The sequence below is a fragment of the Argiope bruennichi genome, chromosome 3, assembly GCF_947563725.1.
Source record: "Argiope bruennichi chromosome 3, qqArgBrue1.1, whole genome shotgun sequence".
Taxonomy (NCBI): domain Eukaryota; kingdom Metazoa; phylum Arthropoda; class Arachnida; order Araneae; family Araneidae; genus Argiope; species Argiope bruennichi.
This window is the reverse complement of record NC_079153.1, coordinates 38,059,273-38,083,290: the sequence shown is the minus strand read 5'-3', so window position 1 is coordinate 38,083,290 and position 24,018 is coordinate 38,059,273. Positions and strand designations below refer to the sequence as shown.

The following is a 24,018-nucleotide window of genomic DNA, read 5'->3' as shown; positions in this document are numbered from 1 at the left end:
ATTTATCTAAAATTAAATAAAAGTAATTTTTGTCTGCATATGTTCGTATGTTCCACACCTATCAATGGGCCGATTCTAATTAAACTTTGTACACTTGTTCTTCAGAAAAAGAGAAGGAATACTATCATCCTTTCGAAATGAAAAATTAATTAAATATTCAATTAATTAGAAATTAACCCAAGTTTCACGATTTTTCAGAGTAACTGAAGAGGAAATTATCCCAGAAAAAAAGATTATAAAAAAATACGAAACGTTTACCATTTCAAACATATCAATTTCATTTCTTTACAGTATTTACGATATTTTTAAAACGTAATTAAAATCAATGTTGATTTTTAATTATTCTATTACCATTTTTTAAAATTTCTATTTTATTTCAATGCACATCCTTTTGCAGTTGTTCATTTGTTTCAAAGTAGTGGCCTAACAATCCTTAAAAGAAAGTATAAGCCTATCGCTAAAACGGAATAAAGAAAAGTAAAGTTATTATGATCAAGTAAAACATTAGTTTAACAACAGCAATAGTGTAACTTATATCATCCTTAAGATAATCATTTTACTTTTTTAACAACAATTTTACTTAAATTTTTTTTTTTCCACTTCAATTGCTGCTACTAATTCTTTAGAAAATTTGCGCAGATTATTTTTAAATCAGAAATATCTTTAGGCATTCTTCTGCTGGGAAATGATAAGACTGAATTATTCGACTACCGTTTTTCTAAGTTCTCTTTTATTTGAATACTATTTTTTAAAAAGGATTTTGTATATTAAAATATTTTGTACGAAAGCAGAAAAAAATATGTATACGTATGTAACGTAGAAACAAATATGTATGCATATTTGTTTTTCTACGTTAAAAATATTATATGTGAAAGAATTTTAATCCCCAATAACGCCGGGGATACTATAAATTTCTGGTACAAATATTTTTACAATAATAAATTAGCAAGAATCTAATGATAGGTTATTTTTCTCTTAAATAGAAAAAAAATTCTATAGGATTCTGAAAATAATTTATCATAATTGTTTCACCTAATTAATTTATTTAGGATACGTAAAATTTATACGATAAACATAAAATATTTATATATTGAAATAGAAAAATTAGAAAGTTGAAAAAATTCTAATTATTTATAAATTGCATCTGAAATTCTTGCAGTGTAGCCAGATTTAAAAGCAAGGTATGCTAATAAAATTTTTAGAAAGAAAAATGTGGAAAATGCTATCATAAAAATTAAAATCGATGAAAATTAGAAATTGATAGAAAATTCTGAATCCATCTTAACTATATTTTACAAGAAGCAAAGCTTGTTCCTTCAATATTGTATGGGTTTGTATTGTATGTTTTAAGAAATAAATGAAGGAAAATATATCTCACTTTATGCCGATGAGTTATAAAAAAAAGTGAAATAGAAAAAGGTTTGAAAGGTTTATTTCTAAATTACATGCATAAAATAGCAGTATATGCATCCAAACAATGAATGATTGAACATTCTACTTAAGCGTTTCGATAATTAAAAGATTATGCGCCAGATTATTAATGTATTGAAAATGCAGGATTAAGCATGCCTTTTAAAACAATCACGTATTCTTAATTCACATCAAAAAATTTATGAAGACATTAGATAGTACATAAAATGTCTGCTTTTGTCATTACTTTATTTTGATGATAAAAGCACAAATATTTTATTTTATGTTGATATTTATCTAATTCGCTATCTAATATCCTTGTATAATTGCTAAATGTATGAGTTAGCAGTATAATTATCTACCTTCATCATATTATATAGGGAATATACTAAAAGATAATATAGAGCGCATGTTGGCTATACAAAAATAACTCAAGACAAAAAAAGTGGTCTATCAAGTGTTCAGTACGCAGTGATGAAAGAAATAATAAATAATTATTTCTGCGCAATCATTTAATATACTTTTTATTGAAATGCATTCTGAAAATAGTATTTTTTCCCCTTTGAGAATCTATTTAGCTAAATAAGGACTTTAGAATCACAGAAGTTGTGAAGAAAGCATTTCTTAAATCAATTTTTTTAATAATAATAAAAAAATGAAATCTCAAATTCTCAATTTAATTCTTATTAATAAATAAGAAGTACACTGTATTTGAAACAGCTTCAATGAAAAACAACTTTTCTTTCAGTGGCTAAATATTTTTGCCTACAAATTTTTCACCTTGGAATTTACTTCAAAAAGAAAGATCAGTATATTTACTTAGAAAATATAAATATTATTTTCGATACAAATGCTTTTTATATATATCATTATGTTGTTTTTTGCATAATTATCTTGAAAGCAAAATGGAGAAACAATAAATGGAGATAACAATACCTATTATTGCATCGTCTCTTTTGCCAATTTTTGCCTTTGGAGAATTCAAAAACCTGTTTCCGGATTTTTTATAATTTATATTTATTTCTTATTATTTTTTACCAAAAAATGCTATTTTATCGTAAAGAAAAATAAAATTATCCATTTCTTAACATCTTGATGTTTTTTTTTAATTTTATAAGTCTACAGTTTCTGATTTAAAATGTAGTAAATGAGTATTATTTCAAATTCATGTATTTTTATTTTGAATTTCTTTTTTTTACTTAGAAGTCACTCTTATGCTATCTTTATATTTGAAAATAATTTATGAAAAGTACAAGTAAATGTTCTAATTTATGTTGAAATTCGTCAGAATTGAAAGGAATTTACCAGAAAAAAATGCTAAATAATCGAAGTGCCCTTGCTATATTTCTTTTTATTGCAATCAAATTCACTGTAGTTATTGATCGCCTTACTTATCTATATTTAATCATCAATTTCTAATTTTCAGGTGATTCATCTGAATAAATGAAATCTTCGAAAAAAAAATACCTGCCGCAAAATGCTGATGCTATTCTACTGTCACTGCATGCAGTTATGTGTATAAAATCTCCACACCAGTGAAGATCAAGCATTCGTGGAAGAAAGAACAAGTCAATCAGGCATATTTGTGGAAACTTTAGAAAAATAAATTTAAAAAAATGGCTGTATTGAGGCTTTCATGAAATATATATAAAGCCTAAGGAAAGTTCTTGGTTAAAGGTAAACGTAGAATGCAAACAATTACAGTCATAAAAAAAAATGTAAAGATAAACACAGCAGAATGTTAAGCAGTAATTGATAACACAAATATAATAAAAGATTAAACATAATTCAAATAAGAAAACTGGAAAAAACTGAATTCCGGATAAATGGGGCAATTAAATGAAAATTATAGTTAAAGTTACCAAAATAGAATTTGAGATAATTCAAAGAAAACTCCACTCGTGACTGGAAGAAAAACAACAAGATGTCATTGGATTAATATTATTTCAAAATGTATCTGTTGAATTTTAGATGTCTAAAAAAGACAGATTAATTTTTTTAAAAAAATGTTTTACATTTGGGATTACTACAAAAATTCCATATCCTAACTGGAATTTAAAACATTTTATTAAGAAATAGAGTAAGAAATAGTTGTTGAGAATTTTAGCATAAAATTAAATTATCTGAGTTAATACTAAATCAAATAAATCTTAAGCATATAATTTTGTAATTTGTTAGGAAATTATAATATTTATTGCTACAACTTGTTTTTTCATGATTACTTGATTTTGGTACAGGAGAAATAAACATACTACTTTAATATTTTTCTCGTCTCGTACTTCACTAAACGAATCAAAACAATTTCACTAGCATTATTAATTCACAAATAATATTTTTTTCATATAATATTTTAGTTTAATCTTTGATTCTTATTTTATTTTAACACGTTGATTGTCGTATGATTCACCTGCGGTTCATATCTACCATTTAATTGAAGCGAGCCATCTATCTAATCAGATGACCATTTCCCTATTATAGTCGAGTTATACCAAAGATAAAGTAATCTAATTGGATAGATAGTCCGAATGTCAGTAATAAGTAGTGGCAATGAATGTGTTAAATATTTTGATTTTTTTTAGAAAAATGGAAGAGTTGTTTATTGACAGAAGCACTTAAATATGCAGCTTTCTTAAGAGAGTAAATAATTAAAAAAAAAGGAAGTTTAATTTAGATTTTACCTGTTATACGCAATGGAATTATCCATTAATCCTTTAGCTACAACTTTGGGATATACCTAACGAATATTTGAATATCCATTCATTAAAATAACTCTGTTAAATGATTAAATAAGATTCGATTAATATGCATTTGTTATAAAATATAAAAACTGATTTGACAAATAAAATGTTACTTCAGCTTTCTTACTGATTATGACTGTTGAATTTATAATATAACAATCATTAATGATTTTTAGTTTTCAATCTTTAACAATTTTTGATCCAATACCCCTTTGCATTTTAATTTTGTAATATTACGTACGATATATACACTTCATTTACATCAATTAAATGGAATGAATTAATTTATGATGAAATAGTTTCAAACTGTAGCATAACTAGGATCTAAAATGTGCACGTACACACACATGCACACACACACATATGCATACTGCTTAATCTAGAGTTACCATTTTGATAGTGGTTGGAAGGTGGAAATGAACACATCCGAGCAATGGAATTTTAATTATTTAAAAATTAAATGAAATGTTGACATTTTTCTGCAATACAGCCAGAAAATATTACAGAACAGAATTGATTTTTAAGTTTATTAAACGTTTTTAAAATTGTTTTTTATTTTATTTTAACCAATTTTATTATCATAAAGTTTTTTTCCAGAATTCTGAAAATTAAAAATATATATATATATTCTTTTGCATAGTTCTAAATAATAAATTTTATTCATGCAATGAAATTCAAACCAACCGTCCTAATTGTTTCCTCAAACATTTAATATCGTGTTTAACTTTCATTATTGTTAGTTAAGGAAGAAATTTTTTTAAAAAAATTATTTGTGCGATTTGCATGATGAATCATAAGGGAAAACTGTATTGCTGCAAAAGCCAGTGTGCAACTTGAAAAAGGACTTAAGGAAATAGGACCTAAGCTTTTAACGGTACTATGATGTTTCCGGTCTCGACTCCATTAGGAATGTTTATGTAAAGTACACAATAAACAAAAACAAGGTGTAAAGTTATTAAAATAACATAATGCGCATTTATAGCGTAGATGTATAGATGAGATAATAGTTAAAATCAAGCTAGGCTTAATATATTAAACATAATCAATATTTCCAGCAAACTAGCTGGTCGTTGGTTGATATTGTTTATGAAAATGCAGATTGAACTCTTAATTATTAGTTTTATTATGACTAAATGAATGAAGAAAACTTATTTTTAATTGAATATATACTACAAAAAATTTACTTTAAGAAATACATATTTATTCTTTATTCATTAACTATATAAGAGAATTTTTGAATGCAAAAGATTCTAATATTTTAATAATTTAATTAATTTATATTTTAATAATTTTTTTAAATTATTTATTTATAATCATTTTATTTAATTTATGAATTGGATAAACTATTTTTGTGAAATTTTAGTACATTTTCATTAGACCTACAGAATAAATAGCCATATTATCTTTTTCTCGACTTATTTGTTGTGACAAAAATGATTGTAAGTCTCCAATAAAGCATCCATTCTTTGCTACGGATCCTGTAGATTTTGAGTAATAATTTTAAATATTTAAATCAAAAGACAAAAACATTAAATGTCAATTAAATATTACCTATTTAATCTAAAACGAATTTTTAAAATCTATCAATTAAAATAAAATACATTCGATCATATGTAAAAAAAAGTTTATCTCAATATTTACATCATGAAAACATCCATTTTTGCATCAAGGTTTACATCATCATCATTTATATCTAATTTTAAAGTTTACATTATCATAAATATACATAATCATTTACTAGTTTATTAAAAAGCTCAATTATAAATACTGAAAACAGTATTTTATATATAATAACAAGAAGCTATTTTTTTTTCACAATTTCTTATCAATAACTTTTAGATTAAGATTATCAATAAAATAGATTGAAACATTATGTAAGAGTACATATTAAATCGATCTGAAATACAGGGAAAATTAAAACTCCAAACATTACTTATATAGTCAAAAAAGCACCCCGTGATTTTCCTTATCAGTAAAATAATGTAGCATCAACAATGAAGGGCTTTATGCATAATCTAAATTTCGATGTGTAATTCCTGCAATCTTATCATATTACAGAAATAATTGATTATATTAATGAAGGTGTCAATGAGATAAACAGGAAAACAGAGACAGACAATTCCATCAATCAATTTATCCATTAAATATTTTAATCATTTATAGAAATCACTTTTAAAATGATTAAAATGATGACAGTCATTAATAGGAGAGCGAGTAATTGGAAATTTCAATCAATAATAAACTGTCAAATAATTTGTATTGTCAAATAAAAGGAAAATCGGTAATATTCCTCGCACGTTTGAAGAAATAATAGCTGATTTCAACAAAAAAAGTTATTTATTGCATTTATATAAATTAAAATTTTTAACTAAAATTGAAACATATAAACATGATTGTACCTATTTGCTGCTGAAGTTGGTTACTTAAATTCAGATTATCATTAATTTGTAGAACAAGAAAATAATAATATGGATTAATATAGGATTAAATAATAAAATGAGAAGCAAAAAAAAAAAAAGAGACTTATATGATTAACTATAACAATAAAATAATTATTATAGCAATATGTTGTATCACGCGGACATTGATTAAATATTAGTAGTTGTCATTTTTCAACAACACATTAAATTGCACTCATCAAAGAAAAAAGAACATTCTTAGAGTTACTTACATGATCCTATAAAGTACTTGTTGATAAAGATTATGAGATTATGATGAATTTTAAAATTTAATTTTGCTCGTTACTTATAACATTTACCTGAAATTCAAGTATTTGAACAAGACTACCCCTTTTGCTGTTGACAGTCCGGAAGTCAGACAAGAAATATCCGAATGATCGACCCTGACCTACATGGTAGATCCTACCCCTTTTTGCCCTTGGAGATTCTCCTCGGTGGTTAGAGCAAAAAAAGGATTGTGTAACCCGTACATCCCGGATAGAGCACAATGGTTTAAAAAAATTACGATTTTTAGGGAAGAATAGGTTGATGGAAAAACAGCTGCAAAATGCGGATGAGAAAAAGTTGCAGGGATAGGGTTGAGGAGGCCTCTTTAGGTCCCCGAGAGGGTTAAAAAGAGTGGGCCCCTGGGTGAGGGGAAGGGTTGGGGATAAGGTGAATGAACTGCACCCGTAACCAGCGCGTGTCATGATTTGTAACTTTTGGATTCATAGTAGAGCAGAGGGATTGATGGGACAGCTGATCGGAAGATAGACTCTCTACTAGGTTGGGGGGGGGGGATCGAAATAGTTTTTAAACATTGTAAATGTTTATAAATTCTACTAACCATAATGGATACCAAGGATATCGACTCATTAAGATATCAAGATTAAATGAAGCTTGACTTTAAAATTAAGCCATTTTTACTCTCTCATGTACGAAGCTTACATAGAGAAAGTACTGTAATAGTAAAAACATTCGAACTCAAGATTTTGACGAATCTCTACATTTCAGAGTTCTCGGAATTCGAAAATTTTGATATTAGACATATTTGTGAATAGGATAACCCACAAGCATTTAAAGCTAGACAGATGAAATTCGGTATGTAGATTCGGTTTGTAGATATCTATCAAATTTTGAATGAAATTAATTCACAGGAAGTCTGTCTGGTTGTCCAAATTCAAGAGAATACCATAATTACAAATTGTAAAGTGTTAGTTATATCAATTTTGGTATACTTTTTTAGGATCTAAGATACAGATCCATGACAAATTTTTAATACAATTTGTCAAAGAACTGATCATCTGTCAGTCTGCATGTATGCAAACTCAACAACTCAAAAATACAGTGACTTGGAAAAATAAATTTTTGTATATGATCTTATGAAGACAATTGTCGTTCTATATCCAATTTTGGTTTCAATTGGTTGGAGAAAGGGTCCCAAAATACATACTCGATTTTCAGGTATCACATGTTCAGGTATCATATATTAATCACATATATATTGATCGTCCCAAAAAATCATGCCAGAGAAAATGCCAGATTCATGCCATAAATCTATATTTAATAACTATCGTTCACCAATGCCATGCAAAGTAATCGTGGCTTTGCTCAAGTTCCACAATTTTATGCTGAATAAAGGGGATAATTCATAGAAAATTATTTTTTAATTACAGCCAATCATTCCATTAACACAGGACTAAGCCGTATAAACAGGACTTAATTTTTTAAAGAGTGCGCAAGTAGGTTTTGAGGAGATAATCCTGATTTTTATATATTATTTTTTTTTAATTTTTAATCCTCTTTCTTTTTAAAATGCTTTTCAATGAGTTTTTAATGAACTTTGAACTTCTTAGAACTATTTTGGATTTAAAAAATATATAACATAATATAATTGATTAAAATAAAATTGAACCCATTAAAAATCCTATCACTTGAAATATAATAGTATCCGGAATAACAGTTTTTAAAGCAATTTGGATTCAATGTCGGCAAAGAGATCGATAAGATAAAATATGATTTCTGTAATGGAGAGAAAAGTGATGATTTTCAGATTTTTAAAATATTTCGAAACTAAAATCAATCAAAATAACATAGAAATCATACACGAATTTAATTTTAATTTTATTTCGGATTTTTTAAATTTTAGAAAACATAATACATTTAATGTCTTTCTTCAGAAGAAATTCTTAGTCCCTTTACTTTTAATTTTTGTAAAATAGATTATTAAATATTACGCCACCAGGCAAAATGTTTTGCAGATTTCTAAATTAGCGTGTGATACATTTGAATAAGAAGAATCAATATTGGGTAAACGAAGCTAATATCCATTTCATTTATGAAACTTTCATTTCAAATACCTTTATCAGTTTTTAATAAATTTCTTAGTTAAATAAATTCACAGATCAAAAGAATTGCGAAAGAAATTATTTATATTTTAATTCACTTTTTTCTTAAAAATTTCGAATCTCTGAAACATCTTTATATATTATTTAACATATATACTATTAATGACGAATCACAAAACACTTCTTTCGTCATTACTTTTTAAAATTTAAAAAGAAATTAAAAATTCTTTGATACACGATTTGGGTTAAATTGATTTTTTTAATCTCAGAATCCTGTTGATATTTGGTAATATAAAAAAAACTGGTTACTTTGCATATCAAGGAATGCCAGTACTTTTCTTGATACTATTATTAACTTCTAGCCGCCTGTGACAACCAGCAACTACGAGGTACACAGTTGATAGTTGTCAAAGGCGGCTAGTATCCCAAAATCAAATGTATTTAATTTCAAATAAAGGATTTACGCATAATCTGATTTTCATGTTTTCACAACTAATTATTTTTATAGTATCCGACTACATTCGGAAGCCTTTTCTTAAAATAATGATATTTGAAGAATTTTTTTTTCCACTTTCAGCTAGCATTTATGCAATAATTTAATATAACGTATGTGTTTTTTTTACTTTAAATATTTTCCCAATTTTTGCAATAACTTAGAATTATTGCATTAAGGATAAGCTAAGGACTGAAGAAAAAGTTTAATAATAATTCACAATTCTTGCCAGTTACAAGAGTTCAAATGTGAAAACATACATTTTTTTTTCTTGAATTTGGGTCTTAATTCAAAGCTAAAAAATTGCCCCGCTTGAGAGAACTTTATCATTGCACTTATAGATATATTGGTTCATTTCTCTGATAGTACTATAAAGAAAATATAGGCAAAATTTCAGGAAAATATTTTTAGTAGAATTTAATGGAAATGCTACACTTAGAGAAAATCGAATTCAAAGTTTATGTTTTTATTTTCAATGAGATGAATAAAAGGAGTTTTCATCAAAACTTTCTAGATTGTAGGGAAGTTTTTATTCCATCTAAAAACTTCCTTCTTTTTTCAGGAGGGTAAATCATTTTTTTTTAAATTTCCAGTTTCTAAAATTTTTTCTTTGAAGTTTTCTTGACTCAAATGAGTATTTATTACAATCAGGTGCGAAATCGAAAATTTTTCAAATAACGTATATGAAAACAATGAAAAACGATTATTTGTTGTAGTGTTTATAGATACATTTTTAACAATTTAACTCTATTAAAATAAAATTCAGATATTTTCTAATTATCAAAAAAAAAAAAAAAAAGTAAAAATTACTTTGAAAATGCAAAGGGGCAAGTTTTCAAATAAAACCTTAAAAAAGTTGTGATGCTTGTTTAAAATTTGGTTTTCAAAATAGACAGGTACATTAAACATAAAATTGTAACAGACATTTAAACCACGCAATTCGACAGACTCAAACCTATTATGCTTATTAAGTCCATGACCCTTCTTAATGCCGTCAAGTCCGTAAACGTCCAGTTTGTATGCAAACGTGACCATCCTTATTATATAACATATAAATGCATGTTACCTAACACTGTAATTTCACTTTTTTATTTCTCATAAATTTAACCAACAATAATCATTCAGTTTAACAGATATCTCTACAACTAATAAAGTAGAATGTACGTCTATGTGTGTTGGCACTTAACAAATCAGGTCATTTGTCCTAAAGCTTGGAATGTATACTTTGATGGATAAAAAAGTACAGCTGTTACATTTTTTAAAAATTTTAATTAATTAAAAGTAAAGCGAAATTTTAAGAGTCTTTCAGCGAAAGCATTCGGAAATATTGCAAACCAAAAATAATTGTTACATAATCTTAAAATTAAAAAAAATTAATTTAAACTAAATAAAGTAAATCACAAATACAAGAAAATCTCAATACGGTTTTGATTACATTTACTATAATGCTGAACAACTCCAATGATATTAATATATATAGAAAAAAAATATTAAAAAATGGAATCTACAATCGCAAATTTCAAGTTATCATGTGAGAACATTATTATTTTTAAGTCATCATCTGTCTTAATTAATTTAAGTCATTAACCAGTTTAAGCAGGTCAACCTTTTAAAAACGCATCTGCTTTCAAAGAAGCATACATAATAATAATGCATTACTGGTAAAAGCAGGTAAAAAAATACATGCGATTAAAAGATGATGATGAAAATTGCCATTTATGCTTCATTCATTGCCAACTCGATTTCGAGCTTCAAAACCCCTAACCAAAACAACATCATGTTCTCACATGATAATAATTATGCAATTTATAATGATAATTTTTTGCTGCAGGAAATTTTTTACTATTTTAATGAATTTTTATGAAAAAAAAACATGCATATTTTATAAAATATTTTACGCTTGAAGCGAAACTCAAAGTGTTTTCATTGTTGCTATTAATATTTACCTTGGTCTTTTCCATTTCTAATGATTAAGACAATAAAATATTATTTTTCCGTTTTGAATAGGTTTTTACAGCAAGTTTTTAATAAATTTATTTTAACATTTTGTTATACATTTGTTTGTTTGTTTGTTTTAACATTTTGTTAAGTTTTATCCAAAAATACGCCAATTTATTAATGAACAAGGTTAAGAATAAATTTTTATAATACTTTTTCATAGAAATATTTTTGTTATTTCCTGTCACAATGAAATTTATTCTATACTATTTTTTATGATATTATCAAATTTTGTATGTTATAGTCTTTTATAAAATAATATACAGAAAGTAAAGGCTTTTGGGAATCTTGAAAATTATTAACAGCATTTTTAAGATTATACAATGTTTTTTAACGGTCTATTGTATTTCATTTATTAAACAGAATTCTTCAGTTTCATAAATTACAATGAAAATGCAATCAATGTCCTAAAAATTGATTTAAGTAATATATATTTATTTTTTTAAAAGATTTTTTTATATTTGCATATTGTAGTAGTAAAAATAAAGAAGCTACGAAATTTGTCTTCAAGAATTCTGAGAAAATAATTTCCACGAATCTATTAGCAAATTATTAAAAATTTCTGTTTTGCTAAAAGAATATTTTTGTTTAAACTTCTAAAGGCTTTCAATTTGAGTGCCTAAATGAATCAAAGAGTAAATGCGGTTAGTAAAAATAAATTACAAAGTCTTCTGACTGCTTTATTTTTTTGGTTTTTAAATCATTATGTATTTATTATTACCAATAATGCTATTAAGCATTTCACTAACCTTTCTTTTCAAATCACGATTTATATTTAGATTTCTCATCGAATAATGAATTATTGAGTACCAGACTCAAAAATATTTGTAAAATGAATTATATTGTTCAGTTAAGACTTTCCTGGAAAATTATAGCGCCAAAAGAATTGAAAATATAAAAAAAAAATCAAGTCACCAAATATCTAAGTTTAAATAAAACATTTCAATTATTTTTTTACACAAATAATTAACTTATTTATGATAAAAAAGATAAATTCAATTAAAAAATTTTAGAAAGTCTGCTACTGATGACTTCCTTTAAATATTTAAATGAAGTAAAAGATACATTAATTAGATAATTTTTCGAATACTTTGATTATGGTCTCTTTTAATAGGATCAATTAGGGAGAGTTAATTTAAAGGAGAAATATTAAAAATAAGAACAATTATTGCCTTAATGTCTATAAAAATTTATAGTTAAATGTTTTATTCTATCTATTTATTTTTATTTGAATTTATATTCTGCATTTTAAACAAATTTTAGTTCCCTGAATGAATGGTCCGGGTTCTAGAAGGTCCCGATTTGAAATTTAAAAAATCTGCTTTCTATTGTAAACAAAAACAAAAGTTAAACTGTAAATAAAGAGGAGAAAAAGGACATTTTTCTTTCTTTCTTTTTTTTAAATTTAAATTTTTTCGGAGGGGGGGATTTGAAGCTGCAAGAAGTAGTCTATGATAGACCAATTTTAAACTCACTTTATGGAATACAAGAAGTTGTTATCGTTCTTATAAATGAATATAATAAAATCGAATATTGATGGAAAGAGAGTTAAAACCGCTGAGGTTCATAATAAAATTTCTTCGTCTGTCCATTGATGAATTGTTAGCAAAAATAGGATGCTCGTTTCATATTTTCTTTCCATCCGAATGCGTGTACACAAAATGTTGATGATTCGAACCTCGTTCGCAATGATTTATCAAATGAAGTGAAATGATGCTTCCAATTATTTATGCAAATGTTATGCAAATGTTTTTCACTATATATATAAGAGCGGAAGCACTCGTACGGTAGATACTTAGATGCATAGATCATGCTTAGACGTAGATGCTTAGACGTAGATTCAGATTTTCTTTTTTACTTGTGTTCGTAGTCTGTGTCGGTGTGATATTTTATAATGTATTAAATGTTTGTTTGTTTGTCTCAAGAAATAAAAGTCTGTTTTTAAGAAGTCTTCTCGACCTGCAACATTTTATAAGAACCAGTCACATGCATTTTTCACTGCTATTATTAGAACATTTTACTCTGCGGGCCTTACAGACGATTGATCTTGGCAATTGCAGGGTTTGAACCCAAATATCGTCTGACATGAATGATAAGCATTGTGTAAGTATATGTCTTAATAATATCTTAAAATGCCCTGTTAATTGGAAGCGAGTAATATTTAATAATAAATCCTTTTGCCTATTATTTAATTAAAGCTGATTTTCTTTTAGTAATGAGTCCTTTTGCTCACTCAAAAATAGTACTTTTAGAGATTAATCTCTATGTCTATATATTAATTATTTACGAGCACTTTGATGAGTATTTTTTGCTTGTCAGTCATAATTGTATAAAATCATTGGTATTCAAAAAATATACTTACTGTTTATTATTTCGGACTTAAAGAAAATTCTTTTCTGAGATAATAAGAAAACGAAATTTCATAGACAATTTAAACTTTTTTATGAATAAGTGGAGGCCAATTTCATACATAAATTCCATAGAGGATTTCTTCTATTGAAAGTATAGATGACATTGGTAACGCTATACAGATATAAACGAATTTTAAAAATTTATAAACTATTCATAATATTGAATATGTCGAAAGTCGCCCAAATATTTTTACACTTTAAAATAAGCTTAATTCTTTATTTATTTCTTAAAGCTATTCGGAGACAATTATCTTATTGTTTTCAAAACATTAAAGTCAGATGAGTGAAGAAAACAGCTTCAGAATTATGATATTATGTATAAATAATTGATATGAAGTTCAAATTGAAATTATTTTAAAAATTAATGCTGAATCTGCTCTTAAAATGCAAAATGAAAACACATGAATTTAAATTGCATCATTGAAAAGCACAATTAAAATAGTTTATTGTTACAATGAATAAGTTATGCATCCGTGTTATCTTTTCTCGTACTCACTTAATATGTATTTTCTAATTTTAATTTTTAATGCACCAGTTGTTTAAAAATGATTTATTTTCCTAGAGGAGCAATTTTAGGAAATTTTTATATCATCTTGAGAATTGTATTACATTATTTCATAGATTACTATATTAATCATTTTTTTCTTCTAAAATTCGTAATATGGAAACCAGCATTAAAACTTAAATGTCTCAAATAATTAAGCGAATTAAATCTTTTAATAAATGCAAATGCAAAATTGATAAAAACCTAAATTTTCAATTATATATTCATTTAAAAATCAATTCAACGCATTTTCTATTTTCTTTTCATTTTATTTATAATTATTATTTATGAAATTAGTTTGAATATCATATTACAAAAATGGCTTTAATCATATTATTTGCTTTTCTCAATCTTTGCAGCAGAATTGCGGTATAATTTTCTAAAAGAATTTGTATTTAAGTATTTGCTATCCAGATATTATAATTGTTTTAATATTAGTTATTGATTAATATTATTAGTAACTGAAGAATTGGATTAAAAGAGAAATAAACTATTACAACAAAAAAAATTCCAAAATTAATTTTGAAATGCTTTTGAGTACTTTCAAAGATAACCTTTAACTTTCAAACTGAGGAAATCATATTTAACTGTAAATTCTGATTGGTCTGATTTCTTTTTAAAATCTGGACTCCTATTTTGTAGCTGTGCCAGCTCTATTTTGAGACTTACCTCATTGTTTAATGGGGATGGATATTTAAGTTAAAAAGTTATCATTTTCGATAAATTATATACCTGGTATGCATACAATGATTATTTAACAGATATCTTTTACACCTAGTATGCATACAATGCTTACTTAACAGATATCTTTTACACCTAATATGAATACAATGATTACTTGACAGATATCTTTTACACCTAGCATGCATATTCAGACTACTTGACAGATATCTTTCATACATAATATCCATACTCAGATTACTTGACAGATATCTTTCATACCTAATATTCATACTCAGAGTACTTGACAGATATCTTTTAAAAGTACCAATCAAAAATTCATATGTTGAGTTTATTATGCTGAGATATTTTATATCGCCAACCATCAACGTTGGTCAGATGGTATCCCAACATTGAAGATAAGAACATATAAAAGAATAGAATGTCCGAAAAGGACATTTCTTAAGTTGGCAAGAATGACATTTGGAATAGACCTTTGGCAAGTAAAAAAATTAATGTCTGTAATTTAAAGTAGTTATATTTTTTTAGATAACAAGACACCTGAGCCTAATCCAATCTTCAAAATTCTGCTCTAACTCAATGTGAGAATGTTGGCTCACGTATATGATAAATTGGGGGCATCAGGAACCGAATTCGCGATCCTTGATAATAATGCTGAAATTGAGTATCTAATACTGTGCCTCATGTGACTTGCTTTTTACTGGTCTGTCGCAAAATTTATGAAGTGAACGGAGCTTTAGGGAACAAAATATAAAGTAAGTTAAAACAAAGCCTGCAAAAAACCTGCTAAAATTGTAATTGATATCGAATTAAATCATTACATCCGACGGAAGTTTGGAAATTTATTAAGTGCTAAAACTTACTACAAAACTGATTTACTTGTTTTCAGTTTGTTAAACATTTAGTCTAAGCGAAGGCTTACATTTTGCAGTGATTTAGAAGAAAAACTCCAAAAAAGCCCTAAAACTCTATAGTAAAAATTAAATACTCCATATTTTAACTGAATAATTAAAAATTTAATTACTTTATTAACAGCTAATTGAAACTCTAGGACTTGATTCAGGAGTCATCTGCAAAGAAAATATCACATTTTTAAGCATCAAAACAACTAAGAAATAAAAGCACAAAGTGACAGGAATTTCTTAAAATTATTGGTGAAAAATGAAATTTGAAGTCTATTATTTAATTTTTTTAATATTTTTTCAAATATATATACGAAAATTATCTATTAAGGTATGGCACAGATATAGGGCCACAAAGAGTAGAATTTTAATAAATAGAAGAAACGCCAGAACAGCCAATATTTCTTTTGGAGACAATTGACTTGAAATTCAAAACAGTTGTCCTTTTTCCAGATTTTTTTAAATCGGTAAGTGAAGTCAAGCAATAAATAATTAAATAAAAGATTTCAAACCTATGTTTTTACACTATGCACTAAATCATTCACAAATTTAAAATATAGGAATAAAGAGCTCATTATATTGCAATTAATTGATTCATGGCAAATATATTCAGAAATAAAATTTCTAAATAAAGATTCATTAATTACCCTTATTATACTACTACAAAAATACTGTATAATAATTCATATTGTTATTTTAAATCCTAATATAAACTTGCTGTTCACCTTGAAAAAAAAATTTTTTTGAGAAGTTATTAAGTTACTTAAATATTTTTTTGAAAGTTTATAATTTCCCAAAAACAAAAGTAGTATCCTTAATGATAGTAAAATATATATCAGTAATATGGTTTCGAACTTGATCTCGATAATAGTGTCTTAAAATGGTATAACGTATAACATAACTTTTCCCTAACACCATTTACTATATTAAAATGGTATTTCCGAACTTGCACATCTATATGCTTGCAAAATTTGACTTTCAGCATTCAACATATTCCAGAAATATATAAGACGTGATAGTTAAGGTAGACAATACAGAAATTATTTACCTTCAAAAAGCATTTCTCTCTCTTGTATTTCTAATTTTTTTAACTCTTTGAAAGTGATTATATATATATATATATATATATATATATATATATATATATATATATATATATATATATATATATATATATATATATATATATATCCTACTTCACTATTCACTTCACTGTCCCTACTTCACTATTTACAGATCCCGTTACACTGCAAAAGTTCAGTATTATTCAGCAACTGTTCTAGCAAAAATGTACACAAAAAATTTAATACTGCTGTGCTAATCTGTTGAAATAACTTTTTTTAATTCAGTAGATACTTTCAATGCATTATGAATCTTTAAACAGACTTTATAATTATAATTTTTGCTTCTTTCATAAACAAATAGCAGTGTTAAAAAATATTTCAAAACATTCCATTCATTATTCCATAAGGCAAAATCAGTCTAGAATTATACCAACCAGGCAATTTCTAATTAACGTGGTATCTTTAATCTAAACATAACTTTAATTTCATCAAAAATTAAGTAGAAATATGGAAAAAATAAGGAGTAACTAGTTGAAAATAGAACTTATCAATATCACGCTGAGTCTTTTCATCTTTTTATTCTCAGAATGACTTGACCAATGAACAGACAACTGTTTCAATTTTTCCCCATTCATGTTTGTGTATTTGTAATATTTTCTTTCATTGATAATTCAATTAATATTACAATTAAGAATTTCTTGACTTACATTTTATTTAATTTTTTAAAACATTTTTTTAAAACAAACATAAATCTTGAAAAATAAATATTTTAGTAACAAACTAAAACTTAACATTAGTCGTGAAATAAATCACGGAATTTATTAAGGTTAATATAAAGATTTTTCAAAAAGAATTTGTAATGTATTGAAAACTTAATAAAAAGTAAATAAAAAAAGGATTTTTTATTTTGGAAGAGAGAAATAAAAAAAAATTAAGAGGTCAGAAGGAATAAAAAGATTCAAAAGGAAAATTTGGAAATCAAACTGAATGGGATGAAGTGTTTTTTAAAAGGCGCATCTTTCAAGAAAATTTTAAAATTTGTGAAATTGAAATGGAAAATAATTTTTAAAAATCTGTGTTTCCGCGGTTAATTTCCATCCACATTGAAACAAAGTTCATTTGTTGAAACTGAAAAAAAAAATAATTTTGAGTATTGAATCTCCTTAAACAATGTAAACTACACGCTTTAAACAATTCCACTTCTCAGTGAGCATATATTCTATTGAACAAATTTCGAATTAGGATATTATTTAATTATTTATATAACATTCGACTAAAACATATCCTAATTCAATGTAAATATCATCAAATCTGATAAAATTAAAAGCAAAGCAGGTGAGAGATGCTTTCAGTTAATTCGAGTTTAAAAATAAGGAATTTAACTCAAGTCCAATTTTTTTTAAAATTTTTTTTTAGTTCGGATATAGCTTTACAAAATAAAGCTAATCCAATGCGAATATGATGATTCCTTTGTAAATTTAAAGCTAACATTTATTTTGTAATTACATATTTTTGAGCACTTGTCTCCTACCAAATTTATAGGACTTTTCAAATCCGGTTGTTAATGATAATAAACATTTATTTGTGCCTTTGATTTTTAAAAATATGGCAAATAAGAATTTTCAAAAAACATTTTAAAGCAGTTTACTTGTTTTATTCTTTTTCGTCAGCAGCAGAATTCAAAACTATTTTAAACACAATATTCAAAATATTAATAATTACAGCAAAATGTAACATTAATCAAAATTATAACTTAATTATAAATTAAATAATCATTAACCATTAAATTTAATATTAGTCAAAATTATTTTGAACACAATTATCAAAATTATTTAATAAGGGAATGCTGGTTTTGAGAGCATGACTTCCGCCTGTGCTTGAACAGTTAAGATAAATTATTTATGATAGCTTAAAAATATCAGTAGGAATCCATTAATTACCCAAGAATGAAATTCATTAAACGGGAAAAGCTTTTTTCTTTAAGTTCTTTAGTTGTTCATGTTATTTCCCAAGTAATATCAGAATTCATGTGCCAGAAAATGCTGTTATATTTTTACTTGTCTTTGCAATAGCGTTTCTTTTTCTATTAATAAATATTTCCATAAATTTTTTCAAACAAAAATAATCAGTAGCTGACATTTTTTAAAAGTTAATGACATAATTGAAAAATATTTATGATAAATTATCAGTAAATTATGTAATATTACAAGGGTTAATTTCTTAGTATGTTTCCAATTTAATCAATAAAAAAATAATCAATAATCAATAATAAAACCAATAAACCAATAAAATCACAAAAATCTGAAGAGAAAAAAATATAAAACTTTACCTGATTCCAAATTCTTTCTCTAGCCTTTTGGATACAAATTAAAATCTTTATTCGTTAAGACAAAAGGATATGCGTTAACTATTTTTCTCTTTATAAATATTTTAATGCCCCATAATTGATAGGGGGAAAAAGCAATTGATAAATTTACTAGACATTTATCAAATAATTGTATAATTTTCGTTTTATAGAGAATTGTGAATAAAAGTGTATTATTATACATATTCAATTGCTTATTTCAATGTCAGGGCAAACGGATTTGGAAAAAAAAAATGATAAAGGGGAAAAAACGGAATATGAAAGAAAAGGACGGAGCTGAAAAATATTTATTGTAAATTATCAGTAAATTATGTAGTATTACAAGGATTAATTCTTAGTGTGTTTCCAATGGCAATAAAATTATAAAAATTTGAATTATAAAATTTGAAAATTATAAATATAGATAACTTTACCGTATTTGAATTTTCTAGCACTTGAGATACAAATTAAAATCTTTATTTCTTAATGCAAAAAGGATATTTTTTAACTCTTTTTCTCTTCATAAATACCCTTGTGTATCATAACTGATAGGGTGGGGGGGAAGAAGCAATTGGTAAATTTACGAGACATCTACCATATAATTGTATATCATTCGTTTTAAAGAAAATTGCGAATAAAAGTATATTATTATACGAATCCATTTGCTTACTTCAATGTCCACGCAAACGGTATCTCAAAAAAAGAAAAAAAAAAAAAGGAAAGGAGAAAAACAGAATAAAAAGACAATACAGTTCCAATTTTAAGCCGCTTGTTCCTTCGATACAAATTAAAATATTTTTCTTCTTCCGCGAGCAATCTGATTTTTGACTTGCAACTTTATAATTCCCCGATACATGTGCTTACGGTAAAATTCTCAATACATTTAATACGGGAGGGACGAACAAAAAAACTTTTTTTTTTTCACGCCATTAAAATAAAACGGCTCGTAAGAAAGACCAATTCTTTAAATGGTTTCCAAGAGTTCAAGGAGAAGAAAAATTAAATTCTTTTGTGTAAAAATTCACACCCCTTTCGTCAGAGAACTGCACACACCATTTTAATTTTCTTATCTTTAGAAGATTATGAGCAGTTAAGAACTATATAATGTTCTACGGAGAACTTTAAAATTGGACATTGAAGACTATTTAAAGTACAGTAAAGGGATGGAATAAAATACTGTCTCAAACAGCTTCTTGCCTTAAAACTAAAGTAAGAAAGAAGAAAAAAATAAGTAAAGCACATACAACGCCTTAAGCGAAACACGTTTTCTTTGTCCTCTGATAGGTCGCGCTCGCATAACCACTGGCGTCGTTGCCAGTTTTAAAACTACTATCTCATCGTCTGCTTTTTAAGAGCTTAATGTTTTGCCTTGTGGCCATTTCGGTACTGAGACCTCGCTGTGGGGAAAAATGTACATTAAAAGCGTGAAAGATGATTGTTTGCTATAAAGATGATCGTAGTGCTGCGGCGATAAACAATTTTTCTCCTTACCCCTTAAACAAACTTTATAATCGAGATAAATATTCACATTCATGCTATCACAATAACAGCATAAAAACGAGCTAAAATGCATAGCAAATCAGTGTTTGCATATAAATATAAAAAGTTCCATAGACTCAGGCCATGAATAGACTGTGAAAAATGCTCGGGCTCATTTAAATTCTTGTTTCATGATATTTTCTTTTTCTTATTAATGGGAGGACCTATAAAATAGTTTTCAAACATGGCCGCATCACAACTTATTTGCTCAAAGTTCTTTGATTTGGTGCGGTGTGAAAAAATGTGTATTTACATTCTTTGGGAAGTTTCCTTTCTTTCTTTTTTTTCTTTGCTCCAGAAATATTCGGCTGATAACGAAAAAATTTTGAAAAAAAAAAAGTACAATAACATTCTTGTACATTTTTCAACCAAAAAAGGTGAATGAAATCAGTATTTTCCGAAGAAAATAAAGAAAGGTTGCAATCAGTGAATAAAAGTGAAAAATGATTGAAAAACGAATTTATATTCAATGAATAGACCAGCTATTGTCGCAAACTAAAAAATATCCTGTATCATAGAAGCATAATTATTTGTACATTAAAAATTGACTTTAAAATTAATAAAATTATAATTGAACATTATAGCTAATATGAGTCATTTAATTACTATATTATTAATATAAAATAAATGCCTCAAATTTTCTCAGTCACAAAGGCAATTTAATGGGGCATAAAAAAATCAAAGAATCCAAAATGTGTTTACAAGTATTAAGCAAAATCTTAAAATAATTTATTGCTTTTCTAAAGGAGACAACCTACTTATAACCTGAAAATGATTTTTTTTAATAAAAAGTTTTGTTGGAGTAAGAAACGTACTGAATTAAATATTTTATGGAAAAAGATATTTTGTATTTTATTTCAAATTATTTTATTTTACTGTTTTCCTGCAGATGATTCAGAAATAATAAATTAGCCCTTTGCATTCGGATATTTCTTCTTAGATACCATTTAAGACGGAATGTCAATGTTTTATTTATGTAGATTTTAATTTGATTGTTAAAAATATCTACAGAGTGGTAAGAAGTTGCAGATTTCCTTTGCGGGGAAATTCAAAAAACAATTATATACAGTTATGTTCCAGAGAAATTAACAAGCTTCTGTATTAGGTGAATGATTAAGCATCTTATTGCTATCTCGAATGAAAAGGATTAACAAAATAATGTCGCATTATTATTTTATTCATTGCATTTATATAAAGTCTTTTAGTTACCAACTTTTTAACAATAATTTAATTTTCCAACCTAGGGGAAGTCATTAAAGTAGTATTATGACCAGATATTGGTCATCAAAGTAGGTCTTAAATGACCAATAACAATATTAACTATTTTGAAGCCCATAAATGTTGCCTATTGGTATTAGTGATACATAAATTTTTCATGGTTTTATTGCCAGAAATTTTTAGCTTACAAAACATTCTTTTGAATTTTTTAACACTATGTTTTTTATTTCAATATAGGTAGTCACGGGTGCCTAGTAATTACGTATTAGAATCGTTAATAAAATAGTCAATAAAATCCAAGATTCCAATAATAATAAATCCTAAAACTTCAAGATGCATTTTGTTTTCATATTGTGGCCAAGAAACCAAATTCTTCATCATGATGCCACCATTTGTGTGTGTTTATGATACTTCAGAATTAGAGGAAACATCCATACAAATGTTTATAGAAATGTTTCATTTGAAAGGCTGGTGATGAATTGGGAAAAAAGTACAGCTGGTTTTATGTTTATTTATTTCCTATTTCATTCCACACTTACAACATTTTTCTTATTTTTACTTTTCTGATATCTATGCTAAAAAGGCATTATTATTAATATTCACTGATTCAAGTTTACTAATCAAATAAAATTATTAAAACCAATATACTTTTTTAAGCAAAATTTCTGCATACCAATAATAATAAAAGCTTTCGAATAATGTGTGGACATAAAAACAATTATTTTTCTTTGAGCTTCAACTAAATTTTATATATAATTCAGAAAAATTCTAAAGAGTTGACGTTGTTAATAAAAAGGTAAAAACATTCTGTCGGATTATTAGAATTTAAGGTGTCTAACACATTAGAAGTTTTTTTTTAAATTTTAACTTTAGAAATCCTGTTTTTTCACAGTAAGTCGTTAATATATGTTAAACTCATTTAAGTGAGAAAAAAACCCCATATTACACTAATTATTAATTAATTAAATAATATTTAATAAGCTAATTAGCATATTTTTTGAAGCATGATATCTTAAATTCTAATTTGTACAGACACGCAATTCTAGAATGGAAATTATGCCTACTATTAGTCTTCATGTTGACTGCCTCAATCAAGTTATAAAAATATATAGTTTTTTTAACAATTTTTCAATAACGATGAATAGAAAAAGAGAGATTTTTTCTGTAATTTTAACTTTTAAATAGCTATTAAAAAATTATTTCTATAAATATAACTTTGATTGAGGCACAAAACATCCACTGTTTCATACATATTATTTTGATATGAAAATAATTGTATTTGGTTAACTTGTTGTTATGATTGTTTGAATAAAGCAACATAGTGGACAAATATCATTCTTCATAAAATGAGTTTTAAAAAAACCGAAACTAGAGTTTTTAGTGAAAGTACCTCAAGAAAAATAATTATAACTCGAGAAATATTCCGAATATTGACAATATCTTGGTATAGTTTGAAAGCTAAAGAATCAGAGAACATTTTGAAGCAATAAAAAAAATATTCGATATTTTGAACGATTTTCGAAGTTTTAAGTGTGTACGTACACCTTAAAACAATTGAATTATTTCTATGTAATTCAAAAATAATAGAGAATGAATTACATAGAAACGTATGGCTTTCAAGATCTTTTTATAAATGCAGTTTATTAAATTAAAACAGGCTTTTAGATATTATTATTATAACCTAAATAGTTATTTTATTTCTGAAATTTTACTGACATGAGTTAACTTACATTTTATATTTTTAATAATTTTGTATTTAATGATGAAGATATATTCCTGAGACAAGGGTATTCTACTTAAATCCATCTACTTAGTTTCAATTTCAAATTTATTTTAGTTGTCATCTGAACCAATCTAAATGCATTTATTTCCAAACAATATATAAAATTA

The 24,018-nt window shown here is 25.9% G+C and overlaps 2 long non-coding RNA genes across 4 annotated transcripts in view; one reads left to right on the top strand and one right to left on the bottom strand.

The window, feature by feature from the left end:
• LOC129964050 (uncharacterized) overlaps positions 1-3,031 on the top strand; it is a 145,347-nt gene extending 142,316 nt beyond the window's left edge. For both annotated transcript variants that reach the window (XR_008784059.1, XR_008784057.1), the window contains one exon: positions 2,837-3,031. This is a non-coding gene — a long non-coding RNA (uncharacterized LOC129964050). The remainder of the gene's footprint in view (positions 1-2,836) is intronic.
• The window catches only part of LOC129964049 (uncharacterized), a 134,971-nt gene that overhangs the window by 63,762 nt on the left and 47,191 nt on the right, over positions 1-24,018 (bottom strand). For both annotated transcript variants that reach the window (XR_008784055.1, XR_008784056.1), the window contains exon 3: positions 16,086-16,131. This is a non-coding gene — a long non-coding RNA (uncharacterized LOC129964049). The remainder of the gene's footprint in view (positions 1-16,085; positions 16,132-24,018) is intronic.